This window comes from Pelmatolapia mariae, linkage group LG9, assembly GCF_036321145.2.
Source record: "Pelmatolapia mariae isolate MD_Pm_ZW linkage group LG9, Pm_UMD_F_2, whole genome shotgun sequence".
Lineage (NCBI taxonomy): Eukaryota > Metazoa > Chordata > Actinopteri > Cichliformes > Cichlidae > Pelmatolapia > Pelmatolapia mariae.
The window spans coordinates 17,015,981-17,038,014 of NC_086235.1; the positions used below are offsets into that span (position 1 = coordinate 17,015,981).

The window sequence follows — 22,034 nt, forward strand, 5'->3', positions numbered from 1 at the left end:
TATGCTAGTGAACCTAAACCATTAAACCCTCTCACAGTCAAACTAAAAGGTAAAATCTGTTGCTGTGTAATAAAAACTGTCAGTTTTCAGGGCTACGATAATCACATACCACCAAAATATTTTTACTTTCAATAAGCCAACAGTCAAATTACAGACGTGGGGACTGTTCAAGCCATTAATCTAATAAGTAACGGTGTCAGTTGACTTTTCTCATTTCTCCATCTGCCTGAAACACATGCACACGAGGAATGATTCAGCAGCCTTCACACAGACCAGTGGGCCACAGTCGCAGCTAATCATCCCGGTTCCTTCGGTCTGAAACGAGACGCCGGTGACAGGTGAGAAATGGCACCGAGTTACTGTAAACACCGACTTGATTATCTGAGCCAGAGACAGATGGATTGGAGATACAATCTGCTGCGTCACTATAAGAAATCTACTTTCCCTTATTCCATCCTTCTTCTCTCAGAGAGACATAATGAAGCGCTTTGCTGATTTGAATCACTGCCTTAATTCAACAGGAGCTAACTGTGCAGTTTGTACTTTATATAGATAAACAACTACTTCTCATTTAGATGGAAAAGCCTCAGTGCGGTGTGAACAGATGACTGCAAAGATGCATTTTAAAAAAATTGGTTATAATTTAAAGGTTCACTGTGGAGTTTTTAACCTCTATTAGAGGTGCAGAGGTGCCTTTATGGGCAAGGTCCTGTATGTCTCAAGGATGCGCATACAATCTCAGCATGGCACTTACTGACAGGTAACAGTAACATGCAAAGATGTGCAAAAATTGGTAACAGCGAGAGAAGAAGAAGACCACCTGACATTACAGGATGTTGTGTATAAATCTATAAATCAGACAGACATTAATATTTTTGTGTTTTTCACATTCAGACACTGCAATGCGCAGATTCACACTACTCCACTTTTACACGTATTTCTGCTCGCACCAGTGAATCCATTCTCCTTACACTCAGGTTGTTCTCACTGATTGCAAAACTTCTCCTGAATTTCTGCTCTTGCTTTTTTTTTCAAGTGAAAGTTTGCAACTCATAGTGTGGATACAGCACGCAAATGCAATGTTAAATCCCAAGTTTGAGTCTTGGCCGGACAAAACGTATTTTTCCCCACATTTCTGTCTAAAATGCGGAGACTGCATACCTCCACCTTGGAATTCCATTGAAAACAGAAAATATTGTTTTTTGTAAACCAAATATATCAGAATTCCTGAAGCTGATTTTTTCCAAATATGGTGCAGACAATTAAAATCTTTTTGTCTGACACGTTGCAATTATATTCACTTTACTTCTTTTTGAAGCATCCCTCAACGACAGGTACTCAAACTGTAATTGACTTCATCCACTCTGCACTATGCTTGAGGACTCTTAATATTTCGTCCCTGCATGGCTTTTAGAATAAAAAAAACCTGTTATTAAAAATGTAAGTGGACTGGTCTTTATATAGCATTTTTCTGCCTCATTCACTCGCATTGTGGTACTGTCTTCTATTTTAATAGATTTATATTTTAAACTAACATTGTTCTACAATCATAGAACAAGGGGGTTCACTATCTTGCCCAAGGAGACTTGCACACAGACTGTCACAGCAACCGCCTCCTATTTTGCTCTTCTTTCCTTTGTAGCTGTGTCCTTTGTAACCCCACCCTGTGTTTGATTTTCCCCACCTGTGTCTCATTTCCAATAAGCCATCAGTGTGAATATGTAGTCCGGTTTCCCCCCTCACAGTTAGTCATTTTGTTGTCTGTCAGTCCACTTTTGGTGCCTCTCTCTGTGGGGTCTTATATTTCTTTATTCCTCGGATGGGGTCCTTAAAGGTCTGTCATTTTTTTGTCATTGTGTGCTGCACATGGGCATCTCAGAAGCAACTGAAAGCACATTACTAAGTACTATTAGGGATATGCAAAAACATCCTGTATTTGTATTTTACTTAATAATCCTGACTGTGCATTGCAAGACATGCAGGTTTTAACGGACAGCTGAATTTCAGGGACATGATAACAGGCAGAACATTAGATGCAGAGTTTTGAGTAAGAGAAGAGCGAAAACGTGCACGTAGACAGCGAGTATTAGACAGTGAAGCACCATAATAGTTCAACATAATATTCTCTCAGTTTGAAAAACAGTAATATACTCCAATTATATTCTAATAGGCTAGTTGTTGTGCCTTTAGGTACAATGTTCAAACTGTTTCTTTCAGGTTGGTATAAAACTAGAACACGTTGAGCACTTTTATAAGGTCAGCAGCTGCTTCTGAGTTCCAAGCTTTTATGAGCGTATGGTTTTATAAACATACTGTAACATTATGGCTTGCCTATATCTATTTTTTCCCTTATTTTCCATAGTAGAGCAGTAGACGTAAAGTAAAACCTGACAAAGAATGCTTGTCCTCCACTTGTTTACAAGTGTTTCTCCGCTTCAGATGCATCACAGAAGGCAGAGGACGTCTGTTCATCTGTTGGTCCTGTTATGACTTCAGGCTTGTTTGCCTTCAGGCTTATAAGCTCCTGCCCCTCCCCCTGGTGACCTGACTAGGATTGGGCTATTAATGTAAATTTGTAACAAACTTAATTTTCGTAGCACTCATCCAGACACAAAGTTTATAAAATGTTTGCATGCTGTTGGAGCTCATGGCAGATTCTTTTGGTTTTGGAACAAAGGGAACTGCTGATTCCTCTACTCTTAGTCTATGTTGCTTCTCTTTTATGAGACAGAGGTCACTGGGTTTAACTAGTAAGGAGCATTTTCCACTTTTCCCCCTCCGTCTCTTCTCTAACGCTCGCATTTCATTCTCGCTGCCGTCCCTCCTCCCCGCTCCTCCCTCGGGGCCCCCGGACCAGTGGCTCTCCGGTGGGGAGAAGAGAGGCAGTGAGAGCAAGTGGAGAAGCTTAAGATGCTAATTCGCTCAAAGAGGAGGCTGACAGATTCACTTTATAATGAGCGTTGGCAAAGGCAAAAAGCAAAGAGACCAATCTGCTCTAACGGGGGTGGGGTGTTGATGCACATGGGAAGAATTTATTGTGGCCAGGGGAAGAGTATGAAATGGGTCTGGGATGACTGCCTCACAATTTGCACATAACTGTTTTAGGAGAACAATAAAAAGTCACCTTCAGTCTCTGAAGTTAAAGACCACAAACCGAGCCAGGAATCCTGGTGTGTGATCCGGGACCCAGACATAAATTTTCACTTCCATATTAAGAAAAATAACAACTTTGGGATTTGGAAAACATTTATAAGATACTTTTATCACTGAGCTATGATATAACTGTGACTTTCAATGTCATATAATTGCTATAAAATCCTTTCATATAATTCCAGATATAAAGTAGGAGTCCTCATGGCAGTGAGCCAAAACTCCCAAAACTATCTTCCAGTGTGGATAATCTCACTCTTGTTTGGTCTCCGTGGCCACCTATTCACTCCCTGTCTCATTCTCTGCATACCTCTAATACTTCCTGACACTCATCCTATCCCTAATAGTCATTAATCAGATCAAATCCATGTGGACAAAGCAGCCCAGGCTACATCCCGTCAACAGCAGTTAAATACGCTAATCCAAGAGGCACCTACGCATACCGTTCCACTGATGCATAAACATCTATTTCCCTTTAAAGGATCCTTAATATACGATGGAAAACTGGCAAAGTACACATGAACACAACACAGGGCCCTTGACAAATGGTTGCTCTTTTCCCAGCATGTCCCTCTGTGAGCCATGATGAGTCACCCATGCACCTGCATTTCCTCTTGTGAACACAGAAGTACTGTGATGCAGGGATGGCAGTATATCTGATTGTCCAGGGTCTTTTGTCAAGTATTTGGGAGGGCACTGAGGGCAGACCACCGAGGGACACCTAAAATAAACCTCCCCAGGAGGACGGGGGCTTCTCCTCCTAACGAGGCTATTTCCTCAGCTTTTGTGAGAAAGGAAATCTTACCCCTCTGCATTTCTTTCACTGCCTCTCAAAGCCACTGCATACCTTCACCCTGACTCTGTCGAGCACCCTTGTTGGCCCGGCTCACGCCTGTCAACATCCCTGATTCACAAACCGCTTTTGGTTCCACCTAAAATCTTTCAAAGACACTGAAGCAGTAAAATCGCAGCATGAAGATCCTGTCTGCACCCTTTCTTTTATTCAGTTTCTGCTTGTTTTACTGTTTTCTTGTTTTCTCTTGGTTCCCACCTGATGCCACGGTGCCGAAAGGAGACTTACAAACTTGACAAGTAGACGATTTGGAATGCTTCACTGCGTTTGTGCATAATTTCAGCGAGAAAGGTAGAAAAAGTCACATCCACAAACGATTCCTTAGGCTTTATATCTCTTGGTGTCAGAGTGCTTAATTTAGTGCCCACTGAAAGCTGCTTTATCAGTGTACCCGCAGACCCTGCCAAGCACTTTGGAAGACCTTCAGTATTTTGTGCTGGAACTGTGCTGACTCACATCAGCTCGCCAGGGTCCACATGGATTAAGTTGATGTAACTATTGCAGAAGCTTCCAACTTTCTGCAACTATAACTATCTTTGAAATAGAAAAAAATACAGATCTGCTGTTGACACAGCACAAAACTAATTCTCACAAAGAACAGACAATGTGATCAAAATCTTTCTGCACTGGGAAGCAAAACAATGCAATTTTTCCTCCATTCACTTTCACTTTGTCTCTTCATTAGCAACAGCTGATTAGGGACATTTGTCAGAAGAAGTACTTTTAACCACATATGCAAAAATCTGATCATGCAAGGAATTACTAACCTAGTCAATAAAATGCAGAAGAAGAAGAAACACAGTGGAAAAAGCTTTTGGAGGTCAGTTTACAGTACTTTCTGCTTACACCTCAGAACAATAGAAGGATTTGACGTAACTGACTTTCAAGAACTTTCATGACTGTTTATTAACCTGCTGAAACAAATTAAACACCGTTTGAGTCACACTGACAAGGTCAGAGAGTGAAGAAGCTAGTGAGAATGAGCATTGTCATATTTTATATTTCATTAAAAAAAGACATCAAATTGCTTGATTTGTATAATAAATGGCCCAAACTCCAAAGACATTTAATTCAAATTGATATGAAGCAGAGAAAACCTTTAAATGCACACCCGGTGCACTACACTATTATACTTTAGCAGTGTGTGAAAAACTAAGTACACCCTTACTGCTTCCAAAGGAATTAAGAGGGTGAACAGTAGACAGGTGTTGCTAATCAAGCACACTTGATTACCTGATTGACTGATCATCAGCAAGTGTGAGCACCTCTATAAAAGTTGTTTGCTGGTCAGGAGCATTCAGGGGTGATCTTAATATGGCAATTGTTGCTTTCCATCAATCTGGGAAAAGTTGTAACGCCATTTCCGAACAATTTGACATCCATCATTCTACAGTGAGAAGATTATTCACAAGTGGAAAACAATCAAGGAAGTATTCCCAGAAGTGGACGTCAGATTGTTAACTGCTCAGAGAGGTCCTCTACAGGCCTCAGTTAACATAATACAAGACAAAGCTTATAACAGTACAATTAGAAAAAGACTGAATAAGTATGGCTTCTTTGGCAGTGCCAAGAGAAAGCCTCTTCTCTCTAACTAAAAAAGGCAGCACCTGTGTGTTTAAGCTGAGCTACGTCCACACAGGAAGTGATTCACTTGTCATGCATCAATTTGAAGCTGATGGCTGGTTACTTGCACAGATTCCAGGCTCCAGTTGCCTAGGTAACCCTCTGATGTATTTACTACTGGTCATTTGTCAATCGACAGTATTCTGCGTTCTCACTGGTGGTCACTCAATCCTCATATATCAATCACTTTCTATCTATGTCTCCATGGTCACCATATCTTATCCAGTGTAGTTGCAGCTTTAGGCTTAAGTTTGCAAAGTTGCATCTGAACAAATCACAAGACGTCTGGAACATGTGCTTTGGGCAGATGAGCCCAAAGTAGAGGTGAACAGCGCCACGTTTGGTGAAACTCAAACACAACATATCAGGACAAACACCTCATACCAGCTGTCAGCACGGTGGTGGAGGGGTGATGATTTGGGTTTGTTTTGCAGCCACAGAGTTGCTCTTCAACTCTTCTGTGGCCCAGAGTCTTCTGGAGTATAAGCTGAGGCCGTCTGTGTGACGGTACAGCTTGGATGTACATAGTTTTTCACACAATGCACCTGTATTTCAGCTTAGTTTTTGCTGAATAAATAACGACACAGTGTAATATGGCACATGTTGTTGTTCATCTGAAGTTGTATTTACCCAATTTTAACACCTACTACGGACCAGATTGATTTTTTTTATTATATCATGACAGGAAAAACCTTAGAGGGTATAATTTCTTTTTACTATCACTGCACACTGCTGCGCATAAATTCCAGGCATACAACTCTCAGTAATTATTATGCAGAGCAAAGTGTGCTTTGTTGACCTGTGGTGTCTCAGATTTTACGCATCCCCTCTTAAAAACGCAACCTGTCATTAAGCAAACACATAAAGTCGTAAAGCTGACGGCAAGAGAAAGTTAAATGGCAGGTAGAGGGAGAGGCAGCACCAGAAAAACAGATCCAGTTTCACAGAGCTCCTAGAACGCAATCCGAATATTGTACGCCGAAATCTGAGATAATCAGAGCGTGAGGCAAGTCAGGACATGAATTAAAATAGTGCAGCAGGTGAACAAAAGAACAAAATCGGTTTCTTTTTACGGAAAAGCCTCTAAAAGAAATTCATAAGCCAGTTTTCTAAAAGGATTTCTGATGTCTTTCCCCCTGGAGAGGAACATCAAGTTGGCGTCCTGCCTGTCATGAACGCTTCGTTTCACCGCAGATTTGTTTTGCCGACAATTAGTCACATCTTTCCAAGTCGGGGCACTGCAGCACAAACATCCCCGGAGGTTCAGATTAGGTCCGCCGATAAAAAACGATTTTTTTTCTTGAAACATAATAACCAGCTTGTTGAAGATATCACATTGTAACTATTACACTGAAATTTTGATGTCTCACTTTAGCAATTAGTTAGAGCCCGTGACCCCTTTTGAAGAGAAAGAGTGCAAAGATACACTTCAGAATTTGAATCAAAACGCTAAAGGACACACTCACATCATATAAACTTGTTCTGACTTTTGCTGATATGCTTGTTGTGCAGGACACAATGAACTTTATCAGAATGGCTCCCGGCATCACCGGCACCAGGAAACGAGCATGTTGTGAGCAAGCCCTCCATTATGCCGCCCAAAATGAGAAAGCAGGCAGGGGGGCTATAAATAAAAGCCCATTTTTGAACTCTGAACGTGTTAATTACAATCTGCAGAGAAAGGAGGTGGAGGGAATGAATTAGAAGGTGACTAATATTGCATTCACACTGCCTGGGGAAACACAGCGTCCGTGAAGAGGACAGGTGTCAGGACTGCGTGTTAGAAGAAGGAATGAAGCCAAAGGGAGAGAAAATGAGGCAGAATTAGGAGGCAGTTCTGCTTCGGGTCCAGTGATTTTTAATCAAGGCTTTAACCTTGAGGAACATAACAGGTTTTTGTTGTTTTTTTACTATGGCTTTGTGGTGAGCTGCTAATTTTCTTTCTGAGTAAAAACAGTGGACACAAAATCCCAAGCAGGCTAAACCACAAAGCACCCAGAAACATGCCTGAGCACAGTGTGTCAAACCCCAAAACACAGGGTTTAAAGTGCTGGAGTCAACCATCATGGAGTCTGCTGTCACTGCTGCGGCTTTCTTTATGTAATTGTTGGTTGTCTTGGCTCTGGCATTGGTCAGTGTAGGAAGTGTACACAAAAATGCTTTGGCAAAGAGACAGACAGGCAGGCATGGCAGGCAGGCAGCACAGTCACACAGACGAGAGCGCTTCCCGAGTGATACAAGCATTAAGGAATTCAGGATTCTAGTCAGGCACAGTTTCTGTCTCATATTCCAGGAGATGGAGTGATAGACTGCAGGACGATGAAGCGCGGTTGTTGGACCTCATTCCACTTTGCGAATGAGTAGTACTGCACCGGAGCCTCGAGGCCTTCATTCACTCCACCATGAGAGAAGCTGGGGCTGGGGGGAGATGCATCACTGGACACTGGACGTCCCGCAACAGATTATTTCTCCTCCCTCCAGCGCGAGCTATTACCTGTGGTAATACGACTGTATCCTTACAGGTCAACCGGCTCAAATCCCCACTGAGAGAAAAAACCTTAACATCTCTCACTCTGCCTAAATCTCTGCATGAAAATGCTAAAGAAGTCATTTCACTCTTCCCACAGTCCTCGAGTACCTGCCTAACATAGCCTAAAATTGGAAATGCTCACATCAGTACTGGTGAATAGGCAGAACCAAACGCTTTCATTCACAAACAATGGGACTCACACGATCTTCAGCTGCGTTTCTAAGGGACACGAACACGTCAACAAATCTAACATCTGGGACGGACTCAACACTATAATCACTCTTTTTGTCCACTTATCCTCAGAGCACTCGGCCTCCCCAATCTTCTTCCGAGAGCTGATCTCTCAGTCGCTTTAGCCTCAGAGAGGGTTTCAGGTCACGAACTCGCTGACTCATTCCTGTCTTGTATATTTTAGGCCAGCTACACATCTGCTAACACAGTGCGGAAAAATGAGTTCAATATTTCTCACAGAGAGCATACAGTTTGGATTCAACTATCTGCTCTCTGTCACTGCAGCTTCAACAAAGTTTAACAACTCAATCAAATACTGCCACAAAGTGAGGTCTTTTACAATTTTCACAGCAAACTCTATGACATGTTACAGCAGCAAAAGCGTTGGACTTTTAGGGTATAACTACGAGCCAAAAGTTCAGGTTTCAGTCTAAATAGAGAAGATATCGCTAGCATAGCATCCCGTCCCACATGCTGTTCAGACCTTTTGCTTGTAAAGACCAGCCAATGAGAAGAAAGTTGGCTTAAAGGTACAAAGGTAAAGAATGAAAACAAGCACAATAATTCCCCTTTAACACCAGTTTTGAGGATGCTCTATCACTTTATTGCTGTATGCTGTTATTAGGGTCATAATAACAGTGACTGAAACCAGCACCGTAAAACAGAAACAGCTAAACTGAATTCAGTCAGTCTTATTAAGTTGACCTGCACCTCTCCTGATTAGATCACTGAGTGTAATCAGCTGCTGAAGTTCTTCAGTTAGACACTAAAAATAAAATCTAATTTACATAAATCAATAATCGGCATAATCATTGATTTTTATTGGCTGACTAACAGCTGATCAGTAGAGTCAGATGGACACTGGATGACAGAAGGGCAGAGATGCTCAGCTTCAATTGGGAGTCATTTCTGCAAAATGGCAGGTGGCCAGTGAGCAGTTAATAAGCAATGTACACATGTACAGTAAGTACATGTGTGATGGTGGCAAAAGCCACAGGAAACAGAGACCAAATCTCCACAGTGTGAGAACATTTTTCAATAATTAGACACTTTTCTCTGTTCCAAACTCATCCCAGCCTTTGCGTATGTTTTTTTATAGGTTAATCTTTCACTTTTTCCCCTCCAAAAGCCAGCCTTATTGTCATACAGTAAAATGTTTTCTGCCAAAGGAGAAGCTTTAGATCTAAATTGGATAAGCTGGAGGTATGCTATATTCTTCTGTGATCGCTTGTTTCACTGTTATGCAACTGTGTGTGCTTTCCAAAAGGTCGCAGAGCAGCTGTTTGCAGAAATGGTCTGAAAAGCATATACTTAGTTATATTAAAGATAGCTGCATTCATAGACCAAATGTCTGCGTGATTAAGGAATTAATCGGCATAATCATTGGCTGCAGTCCTGTGCACCTGGAGGTGTGATTAATTTATAAATGCAGACAGCCGTTCGTGGAAAACAGAACATACTGTACAAGTTGTCATAGCAGTGAAGCTAAGGCGAAGAAATGATTGTCTGCTATTCTTATCTCATCGCAGCGTTTTTGTCAGGAGTTTACAAGCTGTCCACAATGCTCTGGTCTTTTTCTTTATATTACCTGGAAGAAAACAAGCTCCTGTAAGAAAAACAGGCTTTTCTTTTGTCCATCTTATGATTCGGACTGTTATCTGATTTACTTAAATCGCTCAGTGCCGAATCTGTTTTCATCTTCCTGTATAGCACCGCCACACTAATATTGAGGGCTGCTTTGGCAGTGCTGTAAATTATGATCATTTTAACCATATTGATTACCACAGGCACTTCAGGCTAATTGAGCACTGTAAACTCTGAAAGCCATTGATCTGAAAGGTCACCCAGAGACAATGTGCACGTGCTGGAAATATCAGGCCCGGTGGTGGGCGGCACCCTTTTAACTGAAGATTGATTCTCTTTAGCGTGGAAAAGGTTCTGAGAGTGTTTAGATGTGTATGTGTTGATGTGTATGTCTGCAGGTGGAGACTGATTTAGTGCCAGTATGGGTGTATTAACTGTGCTTTTTTCCTCCCACTTTCTCTCTGAGCTGGAGACTTCAGGCAAGCCCAGACAGGGGCCCTAGGGCCTGTCCTCATCCTCCCTGCTAATCCATCAGCATCACCAAGCCTCTCACCCGTCCACCCTGCCAAACCTCTCCACACTCCAGTGTTCTCTGGGCTGAGTGCTGTGTAAACACTTGCAGAGGGGTCCAACTCTCCCAGCGGACCTGTTATTTCCCACAGTTAAAAAAGCCCAGCTGTCTAAGGAGGAGTGTGAGGGGAGCAGCAAGAATATCATATTTTAAAATATCAGACAGGCTGATATTCACCAACTGCAACGTAACAGATATATTTGCGAAAAGAAAATCTTCTGCATGACAGAAAGTCACTGGTACAAAATAGTGTGGACCTGTTTTAACCCTCTGAATTCATCATATGTCAGTAATCCTACAGTAACATACACTCTGGGAGTGTAGCACCAACAGCTGCTAACAGATGCTTTGCAGTATCGAACTAAAACAAATACCTGAATCCCAAATATCTACTCAGATGATCTAAAGTCACTAAATGTGATTAAGAGCATTTTTTTCTTTTGATTGTATTATTTTAGATGGTTTAACAGCATTGTTACCACATCATAAAATATCTAAAAAGCTTCTGTGTTACTTAAAGTAAGATGTGTCCACAACCCACACAACATAAACACAGTTATGTTGTATTTGAAATTAAATGTACACAGTTGTGTAATTTGAACCTTTGACACAAGTTGAAAGGGAGACTCACCAAAAACCTTCTTTTGATTACGTTGCCTGCAGTTTGCATGGAAGAAGGAGACCTTTCTACAAACACTGGCTAACTGCTAAACACAGTCCAGTAAAACCAGAATCTGAGAATGTTCGCCTTCAAAGTAAAAGTTGTACCTAACAGCTGAAGCCAACACGTTTGAAAAGGCAAACGGTCTCCTCTGTGTTGGATAATTTCACTGCCACTCAGAGAGCAGTTGGCAAGTGTTTGCAGACAAATTGGTATCTTCCATGCAAACATCCTGCTTATGACTGAAGTAATCAAAAGCACCACAAAGCTCTATGCAACCGATTTCACCTAGTGACTGACAGCAGCCGTTCGCCAACCAGGAATATGAATGTTTCCCTATCGAGTGGCAAATGTTCTCTAATCAGCCCTCCTGGGTCTGTGTGACTAAACCAGATTTCCAACACAGGTGTCACTGTTAAATTTAGGTTGATCAAAAGAGGGGCGTAATTTCCAGGGGGGTTATGATCCCCCCAAAAAAATCAGATCCAACCAATATAACCCCCCAATAAAATTATGAATTATCTTGCATAAATAGGCTGTGGATTTTCTTTACTCATTTCAGGTATTACCAGCAAAATAGTTGCATGTTTAATCATCTGGGAATTTACCCAGATTTATTTATGTATTTAGACAGAGATCTTGACCCCCCCAATGTTCAGCACAAAGTTACGCCGATGATCAAAAAAACAGTTGAATAGTGAGTATTTTTGCTCTAATGAACACCTGGACATGAATTAATTTTGTAAAAAAACCACCACTTTTTCCTTTTTTTAATAGTTTATTATTTTCTTTTCTAAGTTTATTAGCAGCATTTTTCATCTAAAACATCAGTGTGCTTTGTTGTTGACTAAAGTGTCCCACATTTTATGTAAAAAACAGTTAATATATATATATATATGTGTATATATATATATTATATATATATATATATTATATATATATATATATATATATATATATATATAATATATATATATATATATATATATATATATTATATATATATATATATATATATACACACATCGACATTTACGGCTAGAAACGAATAAAGGCTAAAAAATCTTTAAAAATACTGAAGTTATGTGATTTACAGTACTCTCTGAGTACAGTGTCTAATCCTTCATGAAGACAAATTCAACCAACAACACGTACTGTGGTTGTCACAGCCAGTCAGTTTTCCGGCCCTGGAAGCAGCCCTCATACCCACTTCTGAAACTCCTTATAATCAAGCCAATTTGCTGAAGCCATAAATACTCAAAATGTGAGTAACAGAAAACCAATTAAACAAAAACATGCATTACACATGTTTTTCTCTGAGATAATTTCCCTGTGAGCCGTTGTAAACATATACCCAAGATTTTTTTTATGTTGTACAAAAATATGTGGAAAAACATATAACAAACTTCTTTATAACTTGCCAAATCCCATAATATCCTCCCACCAACGGCCTCCAGGCACCCACACCCACAAGCTAGCAAACAACAAAAAGAATGAATACACCAAAAATCCACAGCATCCCGCAGAAGCACACCAGGAAACATATATTTTCAGACTCTTTTCTCCTGCAGTACATACTGAGCAGAGACAAAAAGAAACAGAGGACCTCCAGTCTTATTGCTGCCAAACCCATCCCGGCATACATTTCATACATCTGTTGACAAACTGGGAGCCACATCCAAGTCGCAGACTGTAATTGCCTCTGCCTCTTGCCATTCAGGAGTGGCAACTTCAGCCACTCACAGGAAATAAATATTAAATATTGTTTACAACACAACGTCCTCGCAGAAAATGAGACCTACGCAGCGGCATGTCGCAGAGCAGATGGCTGATTCCCTCCAAAAATCCCATCATAAGTGAGGATTTAGTGGATGTGGCATCACGTTTATGTGACTTCCAATCAATCAGAGCTCAACAATGGCAAATATTTGCAATGCATTTGCATTATACTGATTTCTTTTTTTTACCTAAAGTGTAAATTTTTAATTATGCAGATTTAGCTAAGGAAATATTGAATCTGAGCTCTGCGTCATTTCTTTTCTGACAGGACAATGAAGGCGCAAAGGTTTCTCTCCTTTTCAAACCATGCAAGCTTAATTAAACTCATTAATTCTGTAATTCATTAGTTTTCCCATTTATTTCACTTCATTCTTTCTGGTGATTGTATGTCACTGAAATGACAAGTGCAAAAAAAATTATCAGCTGTCTCGAACAATCGAATAAGGCCTGCAAATGTTTAATTTCTCTGGGCAAGACGTCAGAGATGATTTCCTGAGGAAATGTGCTCTTCACTTGGATTTTAATTGGTTTCTTGGTGAAAAACTGTCAAGCTGTCTCATTTTGTTCTGCGGCTTTTCGGGAATATTAGCAAAGACAAGGTCTTGGGTTATCACTCCCAGATGCAAACCCCAGACAGCTGTGTGTGCAGCTGCAGGTTGTTAACATGTATGAGTCTTTGGGTCAGCAGTGCTTTCTACAAGAAAGAGCCAGCTAGGGTGGAAGAAGAAGCCAAATTTCGGCCCCATATTTGGTGGCCTATAGCACGCCCCGATGCCTGTACTGTGCACACTGATCCCAGTTATTGTAATTTTTAGCCTGCATGGTGTCTGGCTCCAAAAGTACTATCTGTTTGGCAATTAGCGCAGTATTACTACACTCTTGTCCCAGAATGCTTTGCAAAAGTAGTGCACAGCCAATTATGATTCAGCTGATGGGCTTTAGACTCTTTCGCTGTGCCACTCCCAGTGAAACGAGTTCTGGGTGACACAGGGCTTCGTGCTCCTGCTTGCCTCCTGCTCCTTGTTCTCACGGGACAGTCGCTCATACTGTTCACCTCAGCAGCCTTGATGCTGTCCTGTCACACTGCTGCAGGTTCTGACATGCATGTTTGTGGTAAAAAGTCCAACTGATGTTAATGGAGGATGAAATTAGCCGACTAAGATGCTCCTGCCTGTGTCTGCGGTTTGCCCCATCGATCCTTCAAACATGCCTATCGATCCAATCCAAACATGTCTGTGACCCCTGCAGAGGACACATGAGTTCACTTCAGGTTCTGTTGGTGCCGTTTGTCTCGTACAGCTCAGCGTGGCTGCACAGGGTCTTTAATAGAAACAGACAGTTCAGTGGCCTTTGACAAAAAAGAGCCTGGAAGTGTCTGGGTTTGAATACAAATTGGATGCACTTGTTCTCAAATATCTTCCAGCTTTCTCTCCTGTTTGTCCCTTGCAGTCTTACACAGCGAGCGAGGATGACGGTTAGTTCGCTGCCTCTGAGGTGATGATGAAGAGGGGAGGAGGCGTAAGAACGGCTGTGTTATTTGGGTAAAGAGATGGATGTACCTTGGCAATCTCAACCCACACTTGCACACCCTCACAATTTCCCCCAGGAGAACAACGAACGATGCCTTTGTTTTGGCTCACAGTCAGCGAGAGAGGCTCCTAATCAGTCAGTGAGAGATTCATATTCACACCTATTTGGGCCCCGGGCTCTCTCGATTTAGAGATGAAAGCTATGCACTGCTGGCTTATTTGTAAGAGTAGAGTGTGAATCTCGAGTCCAGGGAAGGAAAAACAATGTTGTTTAGCAGATGCTTCTATTTTTCACAAAGTTTAAACCAATATGTGAGATAAATCTATATTCCTAAAAGAAAACAATGCATAACTTGTAAAATGTTCATTTTGGTCCTATGGGTTTGGCCAGTATGACTTCAGCTGTGCAAGACCTTTGTAAAAAAAAATATATATAATATATATAGTGTTTGTAGTAACTGCACTTTAAGAGAGTTGTATTTTGGTTGCTGTAGCTTGACATTTTATGGGAAAGCTAAACCCTGAATCCACTCTGGCTGAAAATCTTCCTACTATGGGACTTTAAGTGTGACAAGTATGCTTCACCCCCCCACACACTTAGTATGCTATGCCTCTGGGCACACTGCCATCAGCAGTGGGGCCCATGGTCTGCATCTCCTGGCTTCACTGATCAAACTTCAGGACCCCCCGGCACTGACAGAGCCTTGGATAGCTTCTCCATCTTTGGAGAAAAAAGCATTCAAACCCTTTCAGTGTAAAAGTACCAAAATAGTAAAGTGGAAATCCTTAATTAGAACTAAAAACCTTGCACTTCATTTGCAAGAGAATTAAAAACCAAATGGTCTCATATGAATGATCTAGAGTCAGTGTGAAAAATATTTTTGCATGTCAAACATTTGAAAAAGCACCTTTTTTTTAATTGTTGTAGAATATAGTAGAATATTAAATAACCACATTTTACTCCACTCTACATCCGTCCTTCCAGACTTGACATTTAACCTTTAGGATATAAAATGTTATCACTTTATAATTTCATCCCAATAGACATGTTGGGGAAAATCCTTCACAATTAGTGCATAAATTCTTGAGTCATGATCAAAGGCATGTTTGGTGAGGTGAGTTTGTCCTTTGACCACCAGGTTCTAATCATTAGATCCTTGAACCCAAGAAAGTTTGTGCTAAATCTAAAGAAGATGCTTATTTGACAATTATAACCCATCAGATTTTAAACTTTATTTACATAGCAGCTGTTTTCTAGTCCTCCTTCCTGCTTTTCCTCTCCCACACACTCACACCGTACCTGTCTGTTGCTTTCATCTGTATTTTATGTGTCTAACCTTTTCATATTTCTCCCATAGTACAGGTTTATTTTCCTTTTCCGCTCTGCTGCCAATACACTGTATCGGTACAGATGAGACACTGAATATGAAACATTAATGTGGACACTGGAAGGCGGAGGGTCTTTTTATATGTAAACGTGAGCGTTTTTGGACGCTTTCAATAACTCTAGTGTTATTGACTTTGTCACTGCGGCCTGATGATGAGGACAGTGAGTATATTTCAAAAATAGAAGCCCAGGTTGTTTAGTTTGGCCTCACAGTTACGGAGCTGGTTCTCTGAACAGAGTACTCAAGTAAATGTACTTTCCACGGGTACTTTTCCCAAAACTTGTGCTGCTGCACCAAGGCCATATTCAGAGGCAAATGCTTATAGAGAAACAACAAGAAGGGGTACAACATGAATAAAACATGAAAATCTCCCTGCAGTGGTAACCTGAAAGCTTTCAGCTTTTTCCAAACACATCAGATGGAATATGGACAGCTTTGCTCTGACACAGGTGAGAAACCCAAATTCTGCTTTCTGCTTTTAAGGATTTCATGTCAAGAAATGGTGGAAAAGCAGATCCTGAAGACAAACAATGTCAAAAGGGGTTCTTAAAAGCGGCCGAAGTTCAATGGGATGATGCCAGGTTATGATGAAGGTGGGGAAACAGCGGGAGTGGAGCTGTCAGAGCCACAGTGCAGTAGGGGGAAAGGCCCTGAGGGGGCTGGAAGGTGGGCTGAGTCACTCTGTTACACTGAAGCAGACACCATCCTGCAACTTCACACCACCTGTCTCGGAGGATTCAGCCACAAGAGCGAGACTGCCGGAGGCTTTACAGGCAGAAAACACAGGCTCCATTACTCAGAGACACATGGGGAGCCTGTGCAGCGCTCTTCCTGGCAGAGAGAGATAGACTCCTGATGCTGCCGTTCACGTTTTCTTAAAAAATTTGAGAGCCCAAATTTGTCAAGAGGAGGCGATTATTATAATGTTATGATGGCCATTTGAGCAGCGACTTTTAGCAATCCATCTATTTTTAAGACAGCCAAAGTATAGTTCTGCCCTTGCGTGCAAAAACAAAGTTTGTTGTTTGACAGGGAAAATAATTGCAGCATTAGCATATCATTACTGGCTGGCAGGAAGACAATGGATCAACAAGACTTCTCTTTGGTCCTGCTCCAAATGTACCCATAATACTTGGCAGATACCGAGATTATAACCGTTCGTCTAATTGATTTCTCATCATTCTTTCGCCGGGTTTCAGAGCCCAGTATTAAAAATAATTTAAAAATATTGATCAAAGTGGAAAGATACCATTTCACTTCACAGGGAGGATTGGGTATGAATGCAGCTTCGAACTGTTACATCAGATTTCATCAAATTCAGAGGCAAAGAAAATCTAATAAAACCCACAGCGGGAGTGTAGCCACGCAGAAGCTAGATCTGGTGATTTGTCTCGGATGAGAACTCCTCTACTTGATATCCTGTAAAGAAGTGAGGCCAGGTAGGTTTTGTATAGACCTGTCCCACAGGACAAGCACTGTGTAAAACTGAGTAATGGACACTCCTGGCTCATTTACAGACTATAAAGACAGTAGAGTGGTGTGTTGGGCTGTGGTGAATCTACAGCGTTGTTTATGAGCCTGTCAGCTGGGAACTGGGTGACCGCTCAGAGACAGACCTGCAGAAACATGCCAGACACAGATGCCTCTCTTGATCTTGCAAAATGACCTTGACAAACAAGTTTGTCTTTGTAGCTAAATGTATTTGGAAAATCTCTACTTGGGCTCCTGTCAGCTGTTTCACGACTGACATTGAAACAAAGCAGCTTTTTTATGCAAATGACATGTAATTCAGACTCAAATGTAAGGTCAGGAAATGATGTTTATGCTAAGCTAAGCTATCTGGTGTATAGCTGCATATTTATTGAACAGCCACATGTTAACCTTCTTATCTTAGTCCTGGCAAAATAGCAAGAAATCCCATATTAAACTACTTTGTTAAAAGGTGCCATTTTTTAATAGTTAAATTTTAATCTAACTATTTAAGTGCCTTGAGCCAACTGTTGTTGTGATTTGGTGCTATATAAATAAAATTGAATTCAACTAAAGTTTGTTATTTTTAAAAATTTGGGAATCAATTGCGATTTCTCTGGAATTGGTGCAATAAATTTGTTAAGTTTAGAGCAAGTTGTTACAAAAAAATGAAACAAAAGGAAAAGATTTAATTCTCCCACCTCACAGGAAAGAATTCAGCATTTTGCTTAAAGGTGCTTAGAAAAACAACTATGTGAGAGCACCTTATCTTTAATAACACACCTATGCCGTGTGTGCTATTCAGTAAAAAAATACATGTATTCCTGGCCAGAGAGCTGAAACTATCCAGAACTCAGGAAAAGGATGTTCAGAGACTAACAAAAACTTTGACATCTGCAGGAGAGAGCGAGAGAAGGGAGTGGTGAAGAAACAAGGTTGGGAAAAAACAAGACATCTGCAGAAAATGTAGCTTTAAAAAAATAAAATAAAGGAAGCAAGAATAAATAGACTCCTGAATTTCACATGACATCAGCTGAGGCTGTGGACCACGGACTATTTCTGCCTACAACCATGTGAATCTGAGTGTCAACTGAAACTGTTTATTCTGTTTATACAGGCAACAACAAAATGCAGGGAGCATAGAGAGAGACTGCTGACACAAAAATAATAGTGAACTTTGACCTTTAAGACAGCACCATGAACTCCACAATTCCTGTAATGCAACATTTAGAGTCCGGGCTTTCTTTGGATGACCTTTGGAAAGCTATAGCCATAAAAGATTAGTCTCACATTGGAGTGTTGCAGCTGAATTCAGAATATGGCTGAAAGGAAGCTTGTGTGACTCCAGCTGTTTGGATGAGCTCAGACCGTGTTAAAGTTTCTCCACAGCTCCCACTCTAAACTATATCTCTAAACCCTCCACTTCCTTTTCTCTTTGTGTGTCTTCTATAAAGCCCAAAACTTCCTTTTTAAGACAGGTGTGAGTTTCCTTTTTCCTTTTTTGACTCTGAATGCCAAATGTTTCACAGAAGACAGCTAATATAAGGAACCTCTTAAACTGAAAACATGCTGTTGAATTGATTTATTACAATATCTGACCAGATTATCTCAAAGCTAGTGGATGAAAAAGAGATGGACATCCCCTCCAAGTTCAAGAATCAGACCGTCGTAAACACGGACCCCTGACAGATTAAGTGCACCCACTCTCTGAGTAGATAACCTGTGACCACCGAGACAGTCGGGTCCTCGTAGTGATGCTACTCCATAAAGAAAGTCACTCTGACAGACGGGGTCAAATTATCACCGTCAATCACTCCGCAATCCACTTCAGCACGCCACCGAGCGGGACTGCCGGGGTGTCATGGAGACGGGGCCTTTCATTACCTCGCTGTCAACGTGATTGTAGCTTCATATCAAGCCGGATGTGCTGCCTGTCATGTCTCGGCAGGGGCCTGTCACTGCAAATCTACCACAGAACACAAGCACCTCAGGCTGAAACACTAAAAATCCCCCGTTGTCACCCAGACCAGAGAAGGTGATTTATATGCCAGAAACCATGTTACAGTGATGTGACCTGAGGATCTGTAGGCATGCACAGGTAACAGCGAAATGTGAACTTCAAATCCAGAACCCAGCCCTACTTTTAAACTGATCTCAAGCAACAAAAATAAAAAAACAACTGCATTATTCTGCTAACACAACTTCAGCTTTTTGCGAGCATCTGCATGGAGAGCATGCTAGTGATGAATCCACAGAGAATTATCACCTGAACCTGCAGCTTCTCTTGTCAGTACTGTTAGCGATGCACTAATTGACTGGTCCAGCACATCAGCCTCCCATATGTTGATCATGCAAGCACAACTCGGGCAGAGCAGTGCGGGCGAATACTCCCACACAAAGTCACAGTCACACGCTAACATGTTGTTAGCATGGAAGCTCCTCACTACGAGTAAAGACACAAAATATGCCAAAGCATACCACAGAGGGACCACCATGAAAACATCCCCAGCTGAAAACAGATCATTTAAAGATAATGAAGACATTGTCGCTAAAGCTAAAGCTAGCCAAAGCTCGGAGCAGCCTCGGTATGAGCAAAGGATCAAAGCAGTTATGAGGAAAATGGAGATGAGATTGGAGATGAGGGAAAAAAGGAAAATGTTGATGCTTTGCTATTTGGTGAAGTTAGAAACATGATGGAAAATTATGTAAGGGCCCCTCATTTATTCTTAGTTTGTTTTTTTAAATAAAATAGCTACATCTGCCTTTGTTTGCTAAGGTAAAATATGCCAGATAAAGGTGGGTGTGCAGCAGCTTATTTTCAGTTAATGACCTGTATGTCTTCCAGTAGCAGAGTACTTTATTTTCAGTTGCTGAGGCAAGAGTAGATCCTGTAACTTACTGCAGTTTGGGAAAAATGTAAAGCTTAAAATTTTCTTTTGTTATTAAAACAATATGTTGCATTAAAGAAAAGTTGACTTTTGTTTGTATAAGCTGTCAGTTATAGTTCTTACAAATGAAAAATGTGAATTAACAAAAAATTGGTATCGGCAGGTCAACAAAACAAACACAGAAATGGAGATTGGCCAAGAAAATTCCAATCACTGCATCTTTAGTTTTAGCATCGAGGTTACTGTTTTTAGATTTTCAGATGCAATAGAAGAAGAAAAAAAATATTATTCTATAATTTTTGGCACAACTGAGACTGAAAGCTTCAGGTCCACATTTGTATGCAAACATTTAAACAGGCGACTGCTGAGAAGTCTGTGGTGTCAACTTTAATTGACTACAGATTGCAAAATGTAAATGGTAAATGGACTGGTTCTTATAGCACTTTTCTACTCTGACTGAGCACTTGAAGCGATTTACAACTTGTCGCATTCACACACATTAACACTCCGATGGGTGTAAATGTGATGCTTTGGACATTTTTTGATCCCTGGCTGCTCCAGTCTGCATGCCAATGTTCTGATTAGTAGCTGACCTGCTCTACATGAGCTACAGCCACCCACAATTTATTGGCTAGAATGACAGAATCAACATTTGGACTGTTTCCTCATAAACCTTACTTTCACTGTCGATTGTTTTCTAGCATCTCCAGAAAAAAAACTCCAGGGAAATGAAGGGACAGGGCTTTTGTTTTCCTCAGTAGCCACTGATAGATTCCTCCTGGTATCTGAGAAGGTGGAGAGTTGAACGAGTCAAGTAACTGTAAAAAAAGATCCTCTTTTATCAAAAGAGGCAAAGATTTAAAAGGGAAAAAAAGAAAGGAACAAGAGAGTGGACCTTTAAGGGCATTCACTTGATGAAGTGAGGACTGTGATTTGAGAAGGTTCAAAAGTGGTTGATGAAATTTCTATCAGATCAGTGACACAAGCTGCCTCCATATTGACCTAATACAAGTGGGTGTTTCATCACAGGAAGCAAACCAGCCTTTGTAACAGCAGGGTGTTCACAGTGGCTGAAACAGAGGCTTAAATTCTAACTTGAGACTCAAATGATAGTTTTTTGCATTTAAAAGTCATATTAAAGCTCAAGAATTCACATAAAGTCTTTGGTTCTTGCTTCACTGCAAGCACGCCGGCGTATTTGTCTGCTTTCTGCAGAAGATGGAGAGTCACAAAGGCGTATCACAAAGACTTTGCACAACAGGAGCACATTAAGACTGCATACCAGTAACAAAGCTGAAAATTCTCTCTACACCATGCATGAAATGAAACCCTTCAAAAGGATACCTGGATCCTTACTGGTTGGTGATATTTTTTTGAAAACATCTAGATAATATTAAATTTTAACCTGTTGTAATGGTTATAAAAACAGCGTCTAAATACTCCAAGATGTAGGCCCAGATATGGATCAACTCTAAAAGCTGATCTAAGCTGAGCTACATTTTCGCTAAAATGTAACAAGTTAAGGAAAAATCTGCCTGAAATCCAGCCAACAGATTAAAAGAAATAAATAAAACAAGCCGACATGACCAAGCACAACATTTGTAAGGTAACGATGGACAAAAGTAGCATTAAAATTGACTGAGTTTAACATTTGCAGCATTAGCTGCTGTGACTATAAGCAGAAAGATCATACCAAGGAATTTTAAGCATTAAACTTAGAAGGTAATGTGACTAGAGTGCCGTACCTTTCTTACACATGTAACCTGATCTTAGAGTT

At 40.9% G+C, this 22,034-nt stretch overlaps 1 protein-coding gene across 1 annotated transcript in view; it reads right to left on the reverse strand.

The window, feature by feature from the left end:
• Positions 1–22,034, reverse strand: part of plxdc2b (plexin domain containing 2b) — a 107,548-nt gene that overhangs the window by 64,833 nt on the left and 20,681 nt on the right. The gene's annotated exons all lie outside the window — the stretch shown is intronic.